Source organism: Eubalaena glacialis, chromosome 2, assembly GCF_028564815.1.
Source record: "Eubalaena glacialis isolate mEubGla1 chromosome 2, mEubGla1.1.hap2.+ XY, whole genome shotgun sequence".
Lineage (NCBI taxonomy): Eukaryota > Metazoa > Chordata > Mammalia > Artiodactyla > Balaenidae > Eubalaena > Eubalaena glacialis.
This window is the reverse complement of record NC_083717.1, coordinates 38,904,503-38,917,618: the sequence shown is the minus strand read 5'-3', so window position 1 is coordinate 38,917,618 and position 13,116 is coordinate 38,904,503. Positions and strand designations below refer to the sequence as shown.

General features: G+C 42.5%; 1 pseudogene; it reads left to right on the top strand.

Moving 5' to 3' along the window:
• The first annotated feature begins 11,655 nt into the window (after positions 1–11,655).
• On the top strand, positions 11,656–13,116 carry LOC133084586 (heterogeneous nuclear ribonucleoprotein K-like; annotated as a pseudogene).

Here is a 13,116-nt window from a genome sequence, read left to right as displayed (position 1 = left end):
AATCTTTGTGACTTTGCGTTAGGCAAAGATTTCTTAAATATGATGTTAAAAGCATTACCTGTAAAAATTTTTTTCTTTTTTGCTAAATTGTGCTTCATCAAAATGAAGGACTGATTTTTGAAAGATGCTCTTAAGAGAATGAATACATAAATGACAGGCTTGAAGAAAATATTTGCAAGTTACCTATGTGAAAAGGGACTTGTATCTGAATATAGAAAGAACTCTCAAAACCCAAAATACAATTCCTCAAAAATATTAAAAGTAGAGGGCTTCCTTGGTGGCGTAGTGGTTGAGAATCTGCCTGCCAATGCAGGGGACACGGGTTCGAGCCCTGGTCTGGGAGGATCCCACATGCCACAGAGCAACTAGGCCCGTGAGCCACAATTACTGAGCCTGCGCGTCTGGAGCCTGTGCTCCGCAACAAGAGAGGCCGCGATAGTGAGAGGCCCGCGCACCGCAATGAAGAGTGGCCCCCACTTGCCGCAACTAGAGAAAGCCCTCACACAGAAACGAAGACCCAACGCAGCCAAAAATAAATAAATAAATAAATAAATAAATAAATAAAATTAAAAAAAAAAAAATTAAAAGTAAAATTACCGTATTAACCAGTAATTCCACTTCTGGGTATATACCCCATAGAAATGACAGCAGGGTCTTGAAAAGGTATTTGTACACCTGTGTACATAGCAGCATTATTCACAATAGCCAAAAGGTGGAAGCAACCCAAATGTCTGTTGATGGATGAATGGATAAACAAAACGCATATGCATATGATAGAATACTATTCAGCCTTAAAAAGAAAGGAAATTCTGACACATGCCACAACACGGATGAACCTTGAGGACATTTTGCTCACTGAAATAAACCAGTCACAAAAAGACAAATACTGTACGGTTCCACTTACACGAGGTACATAGAGTAGTCAAATTCATAGAGACAGCAAGTAGAATGGTGATTGCCAGAGGATGGGGAAGAGGGAAATGAGGAGTTCTTGTTTAATGGGTATAGAGTTTCAGTTTTGCAAGATGAAAAAGTTCTGGAGATGGCACAACAATGTGAATGTACTTAACACTACTGAACTATACACTTAAAATGGTTAAGATGGTAAAAAAAATTATTTCTTAAAGCAAAATATAGCAACAGATAAATCTATAAAATGTGCATATTCAGCCCCTAGACACTGAGCAGCCTTAGTAAAGCCCTGGTTTATACAAAAGCCACAAACCAGCTGCCCTTGGAGCAAATCCAGACAATTAATATACTCTGTCTTCCACAGTGCCAACATTTAAAAACAGGAGATTTCTCATACATTTTTTTTTTTTTTTTTAGATTTCTAGCTTCTCTTGAAATATTGGAAGAAGTGGCCCTGCTGACCTCTTATTCTGTGTGGCAATAAATTTACATAAGTGCCCACTCAGAGCTCTTCACCCAGTACATTACCTGCCTGGTCACTCACTGTAGGCATCTGAATTTGCCATCCCTGTTTTGATCTTTATTCCCAATGGGCTTGTGATCTGTAGCAGGTATTTGTCATTCTTTTTGGCTGACCAGCATTTAAATCTCCTTCCAATGTTTGAGGAAAGTCCTTTCTGATGAGGCATTATAGAAGTGGAAAATTCCAGGTACATTCCCAGTTTTCCTGGAAATTTGGGAGCTGACCTAGTACCACTCATCAGGAGCATCAGCTTCAGACTCGGAATTGGAAGCAAAGTAGCAGGGATAGTGCACAGCTCATTTTGGTGATGGGTGGTAGCTGCAGCAGTGACCATATACAGTCTCTAGGGTTGTCATGGCCACAGTTCTTGTGGTATGTCCAGTGGTGGTGGTCCAGGGGGTGTCTAGGGCCTGTGATGGTCTTCCCTGGATTAGTCCCATAATGTGATTTTGATCATTGATCCCGTGAAGTCTCTAAGCCTGATTCTCTAATCCCACATGAATTTAAGGAAGGATTTCTTCCTTATTTCTTTCCTTCCTTCCTTCCATCTAATTCTGAGATCTACCCACAAACATGTAAATAAATTCCTTTCTTGCCTAACTCAATTGGAGTCAAGGGCACTGGTTGATGTAGTAGCTGGGACTTATTAAAAGAGAAGTCCCTGGGAATTCTCTGGCAGTCCAGTGGTTAGGGCTCAATGCTTTCACTGCCGTGGCCTGGGTTCGATCCCTGGTCAGGGAACGATGAAGTTCCTGCAAGCTGCACAGCGTGGCAAAAAAAAAAAAAAGAGAGAGAGAGAGAGAGAAAGAGAGAGAAGTCCCTGAGAGAAGACCCCATGGACTAGCTCTATTAAATAACCTTCCTCCCCACAGCCTGGTTGTTTACCTTTTCTTGGATCCCCTCGCATACAAAATCTGTAGAATAACTATTATTTTCCCCCAGTTCCTTGACATAATTTGAATGGATCTCATTTTCCTAAAAGGAAAAGCATCCTATGAGAAAATAATCCTTCTAAGGGAACAATTCAAATGAAGAAAAAGCCAAACAAGGCTGTCCACTGCAATGTTACTTCTAATAGTGGAAAACTGGGAGGCAACTAAGTGTCCAACAATGAGTGACTGATTAAATAAATCCAGATGTGTTCTCCAGGTGAAATATTACAAAGACCATGAAAATGGTCTCTGGCAGCAAGGAAATGTTTATGAAACAATGGGAAATGAAACTTGCATAATGTTTGTTTACAAAATATAGAACTATATATTCCTATGCTGAAGACTGGAAACTATAGAAAAATAAAAACAGCCTTGTCAGAGTGGTGGAATTTCTTCTTTTAAAATTTCTGTTTAAAGTTGTTTCTGACAATAAATTCTTAAAAGGAAAAAAAAGTTTCTTACCACTAGATCTGCCCTGCAGGAAATGCTAAAGGAAAAGTGCTTCAGATGGAAATGAAAGGTCATTAGACACTAACTTGAAATCATATGAAGAAATAATATCTCTCCTAAAGAGAAATACATGGACAATTATAAAAGCTAGAATTATTATAATTTTGGTTTGTAACTCCACTTTTTGTTTTCTATATGATTTAAGAAACTAGTACATTTAAAAAAATTGTAAGTCTATGGTTTTAGACACATAATGTATAAAGATGTAGTTTTCTAACATCAATAACTGAAATACAAGAGAAGACAGTAATGCAGGAAATGAGGGCCAAAAGAGTCAAAAGGCATATAGAAGACAAATAGCAAAATAACAAAAGTATGTCCCTCCTTAGCAGTAATTTCTTTAAATGTAAATGGATTAAACTTTTGCATCAAAGGACAGAGATTGGTAGGATGGATTAAAAAAAAAACATGATCCAATTATATGTTGTCTACTAGAGACTCACTTTAGATCCAACAACACAAATAAGTTGAAAGTGAGAGGATGGAAAAAGACATTCCACGCAAATAGTAACCAAAAAAGAGCAGGGGTGGTTATACTAATATCAGACAAAATAGGCTTTAAATAAAAAAAGTTTATAAAAGGCAAAGAAGGAATTATCTATCAGTAAAAGCTTTAATATAGCAAGAAGATATAATAATTATACACATATATGCATCTAATAACAGACCATCAAAATATATGAATCAATGGAATATTATTTAAGCTTACAAAGGAAGGAAATTCTGACATATGATAAAACATGGGTGAATCTTGAAGATATTATGCTAAGTGAAATAAGCCAGACACAAAAGAACAAATACTGTATCATTTCACTTGCATGAGGTACATAAAATAGGCAAATTCATAGAAACGGAAAGTAGAATCATGGTTGCCAAGGGCTTGGAGAAGGGAGGAATGAGGGGTTATTGTTTAATGGGTACAGATTTTTAGTTTGGGAAGATGAAATACATTCTGGAGATGGATGGTGGTGATGGTTGCACAACAATGTGAATGTGCTTAATACCACTGAGTTGTACACTTAAAAATGGTTAAAATGGGGCTTCCCTGGTGGCGCAGTGGTTGGGAGTCTGCCTGCCAGTGCAGGGGACGCGGGTTCGAGCCCTGGTCTGGGAGGATCCCACATGCCACGGAGCAACTCGGCCCGTGAGCCACAATTACTGAGTCTGCGCGTCTGGAGCCTGTGCTCCGCAACAAGAGAGGCCGCGATAGTGAGAGGCCCGCGCACCGCGATGAAGAGTGGCCCCCGCTTGCCACAACTAGAGAAAGCCCTCGCACAGAAACGAAGACCCAACACAGCCATACATACATACATACATACATACATAAAAAGAATGTAAGCAGACAAGAATAGCATTAAAAAAATAAAAAAATTAAAAAAATTAAAAAATTTAAAAAAATGGTTAAAATGGTAAATTTTATGTTGTGTATATTTTAATCACAACTAAAAATAAATTTTAAAAATCTAAAAGGAAATTTAAAACCTATGGGAGCATATACAAGGCACTATTAAGATGAGTATCTGGAGTGGAGGTGGGGAATAAAGTGAGAAGTAGGTGGATAGGGAAAAGTAGTGGGAGGGAGACTTTCACTGCGTTCCTTTTAATACTCTTTCAATGAATGTATTGCCTATTCAAAACATAAAAAATAGAATAAAAAAATTTTTAAGAGAAAGTTCTTTCTGATGTTGAGCAAAGGTATGTCCTACAACCATGTTGAACAAATCAAATCCTCCTCTAAATGACAGCCCTTTAAATCCTTAGGACAGTATTCTGCTCCCTCTGAGCATCTTCTTCAGCTCTCTGTTCCTCCTTCTCTGTACTGGGGGCACCGATCACTACAGAGGGGTGTCTGAGTCGGTGGGCTCTCTGGTGGACACTTGTGGTTTGGGGATCTCCAGCACCTGCTCCACACTGTCCTATAGCACCCTACAACTCCTTTGGAGAATCTCCCACTGTGTACAGTCTCTGTGGAGGACAGCCCAACTTCCCACTATGAAAGCAAAAGGTACCAATGAGTCCTCTCTCTGTCTATACTGACCCAAGCAGAGGAAAGCATGTGACTCAACCCATCAACTCGCCTTTCCTGGGCTTTGCTCTTCAGAGGGCTGCAAGGAAGCTGAGTGCCTAGCGGTTGTATTTATTCTAGCAGTGGTGGGCTACACTATTTAGATTGGATAGTTCTTACGTTTCTTCTTTATGTGCGTACCTGCTGCCCAGGCCTCCAGACCTCCTTGTTTCTGGCCTATTTGCCAATCTTGGCCTTCCAACCTCCATCAATTCTATGAGCCCTAAAGGTGTCCAAATTTTTTTTATTCTTAAGCTAACCAGAGCCAGCTTCTGTAGTTTATGAATGATAACAGCCCTGATTTACATATGAATTGGGGGGAATGTGACAGATTGTATTTTCCCAAGATGCCCTCGTCAGTCAATTTCTCCCATCCCACACACTGATCGACAATATAACCTTGTCAATCCTTCCATGGAGTGGTGGGGTCTATGGCCCCTCCTCTTGAATCTGGGCAGGCTTCCACAAACAGAGTATGGCAGATGAGATGCTATGTGACTTCTAAAACTAGGTCATAAGAAGCCAGGCAGTTTTGGCCTGGTCCCCTTGAGATGCTTGCTCTGGCAAGGAAGTCAGTCCCCATGTAAGAAGTCCAACTACCCTGATGCAGGACAGGCATATGTAGGCAGTCCGGTTGACAGTCCCAGATGGAGTTCCCGGCCAACAGCCAGCATCAACTGCCAGCTGAGTAAGAGAGTCATCTTGGACATCCAGCCCAGCAGAGCCTTCAGATGATGACAGCTCCATTCAACAATTGCCTGGGAGACCCCCCGCAGGAACTGCCGAGATGAGCCTTCTCACATTTCTGACCCAAAAAATCATGAGAAAAAAATTTGTTTTGAGCTGCTAAGTTTGGAGATCATTTATTATGCAGCAATAAAGACTAGAAACTCTGGCTTGCTTGCTTATCTTGCCCCAGAGAAAGTTCTTTATTCTCAGCAAAGAGAAAGATAACAGGATAAAAGGCCTCCATTTATTGAGTCCTGCCATAAGACAGATCTTTTTCATAAACCACCTCCTATAACCCTCATGATTCTATGAACTGGGGACAATTACCCCCAGTCAAAAAGAGGAAATGGGGGTTCTGAGGGGATAAGAAGGGTTAGTTAAGTGTCAGACTGCAGAGCTGGTGTTCTTTTTTGCTGGAGCAAAGCACCCGAAAGCAAGACTAAAGGAGCAAGTAAGAAGAAAGTTAAATTTAGCAACATGATGTCATGGGAATAAAGATTACCGAAGCTATGTGGTCATTTTTCAGGGATTCAAGGGCCCGTAAGTCTTCACCCCATGCACCAGCCAGTGACAGGTGGAACATGTAGTCCATTAGGTGGGGCTGAGGAATGAGAGGTTTCACAGACCCTTCCAGTCACAGAAAGTTACAGGGAGTGACCTTCTGTGCCTTCACACTTGTCTGTCCATCACTGCCTTTGGTTCTCAGACAACTCTGTTAAGACCCTTCAGCAGATGGTTAATTTTAAGATGGAAAGAGATGATGCATTAACATTAAGATGGGGGAATATGAGGCTTAGTAATACCTTGGTGAGTTCCTCCTATGAGCTGGGCACTTTATGAACATTATCCCTAACCCTACAATATTGACATCTTATCCCCCATGACAGGTGGAGACTCAATTGCAGGTGATTTAGTTGTTTGTCCCAAACATCACACAATAAGGAAGTGCAGGCTAAAGAAGGGTCCCCCTAGGGTGGAGTGCAGGGGAGGAGAAGGTGGCTGACAGGCAGCGAGGCCCTGTTGACACAGAGCCCAGGGCAGAGACACCAGCCTAGGGCTCCTGAGAGCTGTGGGCACAGACAGCAGGACCTGGAGGAAGAGCTAGCAGAATGCAGGGTCCCCAGAGGTCGTGGAGTCAAAGATGCTAGACAAGGGACAATGTCCCCATAAACCTATTGTTGGGCCAGAACCCCCAGGGACCCACGTCTCGCATTCATTAACTCCCCAGCTAGAAGAGGCCTGTCTGATCTAACCCCTTCAATTCAGAAATGAGGCAGCTGCAGCCAGAGAGGACTTGCCCAAGGTCCCCCAGCTTGTCAGCAGTAGGGCAGGACAAGAGTCCATATTTCTTACTCCTGGACCAGTGCTCTTTCAGAATCACCTTCCTTTGGTTCTGGAGATCAAACTTGGGCTATAACTAAGGTGACCCTAATTATCATCCAAACCAGAGTGAGAGGGGGCATTATTAATCATTACACCAAGACAGCAGGTGTAAACAGGACTGCCATGGGCAAATGGGATAAATGATCACCCTACCATGACAGCTGAATACCACCCACTTGCCCTCCAGGAAAGCTTCTTTGTAGCCTTATGGCTAAAGGGACCTGAAAACTCATCATCACCTTCCATACCCAGTGAGGGGCCAGAGGACCAAGCAGCCTTGAGGGTTTGACCTTCCCAGGGATTATCAGGGTGCCCCAGAACTGGCTGCTCCGTAACTGGCCTCCCTCCCACCTGGAACTGTGTATGCATAAACAGAGGCCCCATTTGTACTGTCCCCTCCTATCAGAGGGCAAGTGCCTGCCAAGGCCAGCAGAGCTCTGGTTTCGGGTGCTTCCCTCTGGGTGATGCCCACTGAACCAAAGCCGTTCTCACCACGGAGCTGTGAACATGGGGCCCTCCGGTGGGGCCCAGGGCAGTGGAGAAAGGGTCTCTCCTGGCCTGGTAGCCAGGTCACAGTAGAAACTTTAGGATTGAGGAGCGCACCTGAGTGTCTCCGGCTAGCTGTGCTGTTTCCTTCCCTCTTTCTTACACCTCTGCCTTCTCTCTGATGGTCACAAGCTTCTCAAAGTTTATTGTGCACACAAATGTCTTGTTAAAATGCAGATTCTGGGGGAGTGGTGGTGGGATGAATTGGGAGATTGGGATTGACATATATACACTAACATGTATAAAATAGATAACTAATAAGAACCTGTTATATTAAAAAAATAAAATAAAATTCAAAAAATAAAAATAAAAAGGGTAATCATAAGAAAAAAAAAATGCAGATTCTGATTCAACAGGTCTGGAACAGAGCCTGAGTTGCTGTTTCTCTAACAAATCCCAGGTGATGCCAATGTTGCTGGTCCAGGAACCACTTGGAGTAGCAAGGTCATAGATGTCCTCCTTTCCAGTTCTTTCCCTGCATTCATGTGGCTACTCCTTCTTTAGATATCAGTGCAATGACCCTCTTCAGAAAGGCCTGCCCTGACTACCACCTAAATGAGGTCTTTCCTATGATCCTCTCACAGCATCTTGCTCTCTTCCTTCAGAGCAGTAATCAAAATTTGTCATTTGTTTATGTGTTTGCTACTGATTGTGGGAGATTGTTACAGTCTGTCCCCAACTGATCATGTCTCTCCATACTCACGTTCTTGGGAAGCCTCTCATCATAATGATTCTGGGGCCTGGCCATGTGATTTGCTTAGGCCAATGGCACATTAGCATGATGATGCAATCACAGGCTTGAAAAGCACATGTGCATGGGGCTTGCCTTCTTCAAAAACTGCTGTCAAGTGAAGAAGCCCAGGCTAGCCTGCTGGAGTACCCTGGCCCAGCCAACCACTACTGCCAGACCTTGGAGTAAGGCCACCCTAGATCAACCAGCCCCAGCTGCCCCACAAGCTGACTGAAGCCACGGGAGTGAGTCCAGAAGAATCATTCAGCTGAGCCCAGCCCACATTGCTAACACATACAGTGGTGAGCAAATAAAAGGGTTGTTGTTTTTAAGTCACTGAGTTTGGGGGTGGTTTGTTACACAGCATTAGATAACTGATACACTCATTTAGTGCCTCCATTAGGGCTGGGACTAGGTCTGTTTTGTTTGGTACCTTATTCCCACTGCTTTGATTCATGAATGAATGAACTAACCAGGATCTGTCTGATTCTAAAGCCCATGAGTTTCTGCTCCACCACTTTGTTCCCAGACAAGGTGCTTATCTTAGGACTAGTGGGGTCAAGGATAGAACATGTAATCTAGCCTAGGCCAATCAATGCTTTCTAGTTCACAGTGATTGATTAAGGGATGTATCCGTGACCTAAGCTAATGCAATCAGACTGAGACTCAGGACGTTTGCTGAGGATGCTGGGGAAAACACCTTCTCTACCCCAGTCAATATAAAGGAGAAAATATAGTTAGGGATGATTTTCAAAATCAGAACAAGCCAGTGCAGGAAGTAAGGATTTAAAGGCTCCTGGCTATGCTGGGCATTAACACTTTAGTTGCATTTTAGGGAGGTCCAGGGTGGCTAGGTGTATTACTCAGGGTTCTCCAGAGGAAAAGAACCAATAGAATACATGAATATAGGAAGAGATTTATTATGAGGAATTGGCTTACATGATTATGGAGGTGGAGAAGTCCCATGATCTACCGTCTGCAAGCTGGAGACCCAGGAAAGCCAGTGGTGTAATTCTAGTCTGAGTCCCAAGTACCGAGAATGAGAGAGCCAATACAGTAAGTCCCCTACATACGAACCTTCAAGTTGCAAACTTTCAAAGATGCGAACATGTGTTCATATGTCCAATCACATAAGTTAGTTCATGTGTCTCTGACATTATCTGTAAAAGTCAGGTACCTAGGCTAACTTTGTTGGGTTTACAAACAAATCGGACTTACGAACACGCTCTCGGGATGGAAGTCGTTCATATGTAGGGGACTTACTGTGGTATAAATTCCAGTCCAAGAGCAGGAGAAAACTGATGTCCTAGCTCAAGCAGGCAAGTAGGAAGCAAAAGGGGTGCATTCCTCCTTCCGCCATCTTTTTGCTCTATTTAGGCCTTCAACGGATTGGATGATGCCCACCCACATTGGGTCCACCATTTAAATGCTAATCTCATCTGGAAACATCCATAAATAATGTCTAACCTGGGCACCCCTTGGTCCAGTTAAGTTGAACATAAAATTAACCATCACACTAGGGGTTATTCAGATAGCTTGTGATGGTGGCTATTTACCAGTGAGCATAGAAATTTTCCAACATTATAACTATCTGTATCAATGTAACAGCACACTGTTACCCTCAGTGCTGTCAGTTCTGAGAGCTGTTTGATCTGTCTGAGCATGGAGCCAACACCCAGGAAGTGATCCTGAGAAATGTAGAGAAAGAAACCAGGCCTGTTCAGAGCACTTAAGTCTTAGGTAAGCCCTTGTCTGATTTAAAACTACTACTGATCTTTTTGGTCCCAGGAACCCAGAAACGTCATTTTGTTTTAGCCAGTAGGGCTGGAGTTTCTGTTGCTTGCCACTCTCAGGATCCTAACTGATAGACCTTTTTTCTGGTAATACAACTCTCTTTGAAGGTCAACCAGATGATCCAATCCAGATATTTTAAAATTAACCCAAGCTTAAACCAGACCAACAGGGGATGAATACCAGGGTTAACACACCACTTCCTGCAGAGTTACCTTTACTCTGCTGTGCTTCGCGAAAAAAATGCTATGCAAAACTCGGCACCAAGTCTATTGCAAAGCTGGTATTGAAGGGGTGGCTCCCTACTTTACACAGGGTCATTTTGGTCTTTTAGCTGTGCCTCTCCTAAGCCGTGGATTCATTTTTTACCACATGGACACTATGAAGTATGTAACTAACTAGTTGTCCCTTTTCCCCTTGTCTGCCAGGAAACCCAATACACAAGCACTTGTAGCAAAAATAGAGAACTCCATAGTGCGTTTTTTTGTTTGCTTGTTTGTTTTTAATTGTAGCCTTGTTCCTCGTTTAATTTTATGTTCTTATCCTTGTTTTCCCCATCAAGGGGAAAACTTTACTTTTTATTTATATAATCTTGCTGCATTTCATGTATTCCTATGTGGAAATAGGAATTATATATCTAAAAAGAATCACTTTGATTTAGGTTTGATTAAGATGAAAAGACACTACAGGGAAGAGTACTGTTATGTCAATTACTTTGAATTTTAGTAAAGGAAAGCGAAAGAGGATGGAAGAATATTTAAATTCCAGGGATCTCTAGAGCAAAAGGAATCAAGACACCAGACAGGTGGCAGAAAGCTCCTATTTACATTTTAACCTCTGTCTCATTTACTCCTGAGCAAACTAATACAGAGTTCCTCTTGAGATGGTTATTTAGTGTTAACTACAGAGTCTCCACACTGGGGAAGCCCTGGAAACAATATATTATTCATTTAATATATAAAGTGTTTGTTGAAGGAACTGGAATTTGCTAACTTAGGCTATAAATGAACTAACTACAGGCCCTTCTGTTAGAAAAATCTCAGACCCCTGGGTGTATCTCCTCCTTTTACTGGCTGTGCAAGTTAAAAAAAAAAAAAAAAAGTGGCTCTAGCAGATTCAAACTCAAACACACCATAGAGCTTGGGTTCTCCAATAATCTTAAACTGATTTAAGACCTTTCTGACCTAATACAAATAAGTAAAAAACAAACTAAAATTAATTAAATGAGCACTATCCTCAGTTGGCATAGAACATGTTGAACAGTAGAGGGAAATGGGCACTAAAATCATGAAAGGGGAATCCATGAAGTGCTCTAGAAGGAAGTGTTTTCTGGGGGTTGGATAGGACCTGACAGCAAGGGAAGTGAAGAGAAGGGAAAGGAAAAGGGAGTCAGGGAGGATGAGGTTAGAATGTCAGAATCAGGACAGGGAAGGGGAACATTCCAGGTGGTAAGTCCAAAAGGCAGCAGTCTGCAGGGAGGTGAACCTTCCAAGTGCCACTTGTACAGAGTGATACCTTTGAAGTAACAGCTAACATGACCTCTGTTTTCATGTGGGGCCCATCTGAAGCATCCCTGGTATTTGAAGAAAAAGATCTCATAATCCCCTATCTTGCCTGTGACTTAAATAGGAAGAGGAACAAGCTTTTAAAAGATCTAGAAACACTGATGAGATGGTTGAATTATGCATTCTGCTGCAGAGCAAGAATGCTGAGGCAGTGATTGGAAAAGGAGGCAAGAATATTAAGGCTCTCCTTACAGACTACAATGCCAGTGTTTCAGTCCCAGACAGCAGTGGCCCCGAGCGCATACTGAATAACAGTGCTAATATTGAAACAATTGGAGAAATTCTGAAGAAAATCATCCTACCTTGGAAGAGGGCCTGCAGTTGCCATCACCCACTGCAACCAGCCAGCTCCCGCTCGAATCTGATGCTGTGGAATGCTTAAATTAGCAACACTATAAAGGAAAGCGACTTTGACTGCGAGTTGAGACTGTTGATTCATCAGAGTCTGGCTGGAGGAATTATTGGCGTCAAAGGTGCTAAAATCAAAGAACTTTGAGAGCGTACTCAGACAACAATCAAGCTTTTCCAGGAATGTTGTCCTCAATCCACTGACAGATTCGTTCTTATTGGAGGAAAACCTGATAGGGTTGTAGAGTGTATAAAGATCATCCATGATCTTAGAGTCTCCCATCAAGGGACGTGCTCAGCCTTATGATCCCAATTTTTATGATGAAACCAATGATTATGGTGGTTTTACAATGATGGTCGATGACCGCCGTGGATATCCCGTGGGATTTCCCATGCGGGGAAGAGGTGGTTTTGACAGAATGCCTCCTGGTTGGGGTGGGTGTCCCATGCCTCCATCCGGAAGAGATTATGATGATATGAGCCCTCGTCGAGGACCTCCTCCACCTCCTCCTGGACGAGGTGGCTGGGGTGGTAACAGAGCTCGGAATCTTCTTCTTCCTCCACCACCACCTAGAGGAGGAGATCTAATGGCCTATGACAGAAGAGGGAGACCTGGAGACCGTTATGATGGCATGGTTGGTTTCAGTGCTGATGAAACCTGGGACTCTGCAATAGATGCATGGAGCCCATCAGAGTGGCAGATGGCTTATGAACCACAGGGTGGCTCTGGATGTGATTATTCCTATGCTGGGGGTCATGGCTCATATGGTGATCTTGGCGGACCTATTATTACTACACAAGTAACTATTTGCAAAGGTTTGGCTGGATCGATTATTGGCAAAGGTGGTCAGCGGATTAAACAAATCCATCATGAGTCAGGAGCTTCAATCAAAATTGATGAGCCTTTAGAGGGGTCCGAAGATCAGATCATTACCATTACAGGAACACAGGACCAGATACAGAATGCACGGTATTTGCTGCAGAACAGTGTGAAGCAGTATTCTGGAAAATTTTTCTAAGACTAGTGAAGAACTGAAGGAGTCCTGCGTCTTTTTTTTTTTTTAATCTGCTTCTGTTTAAAA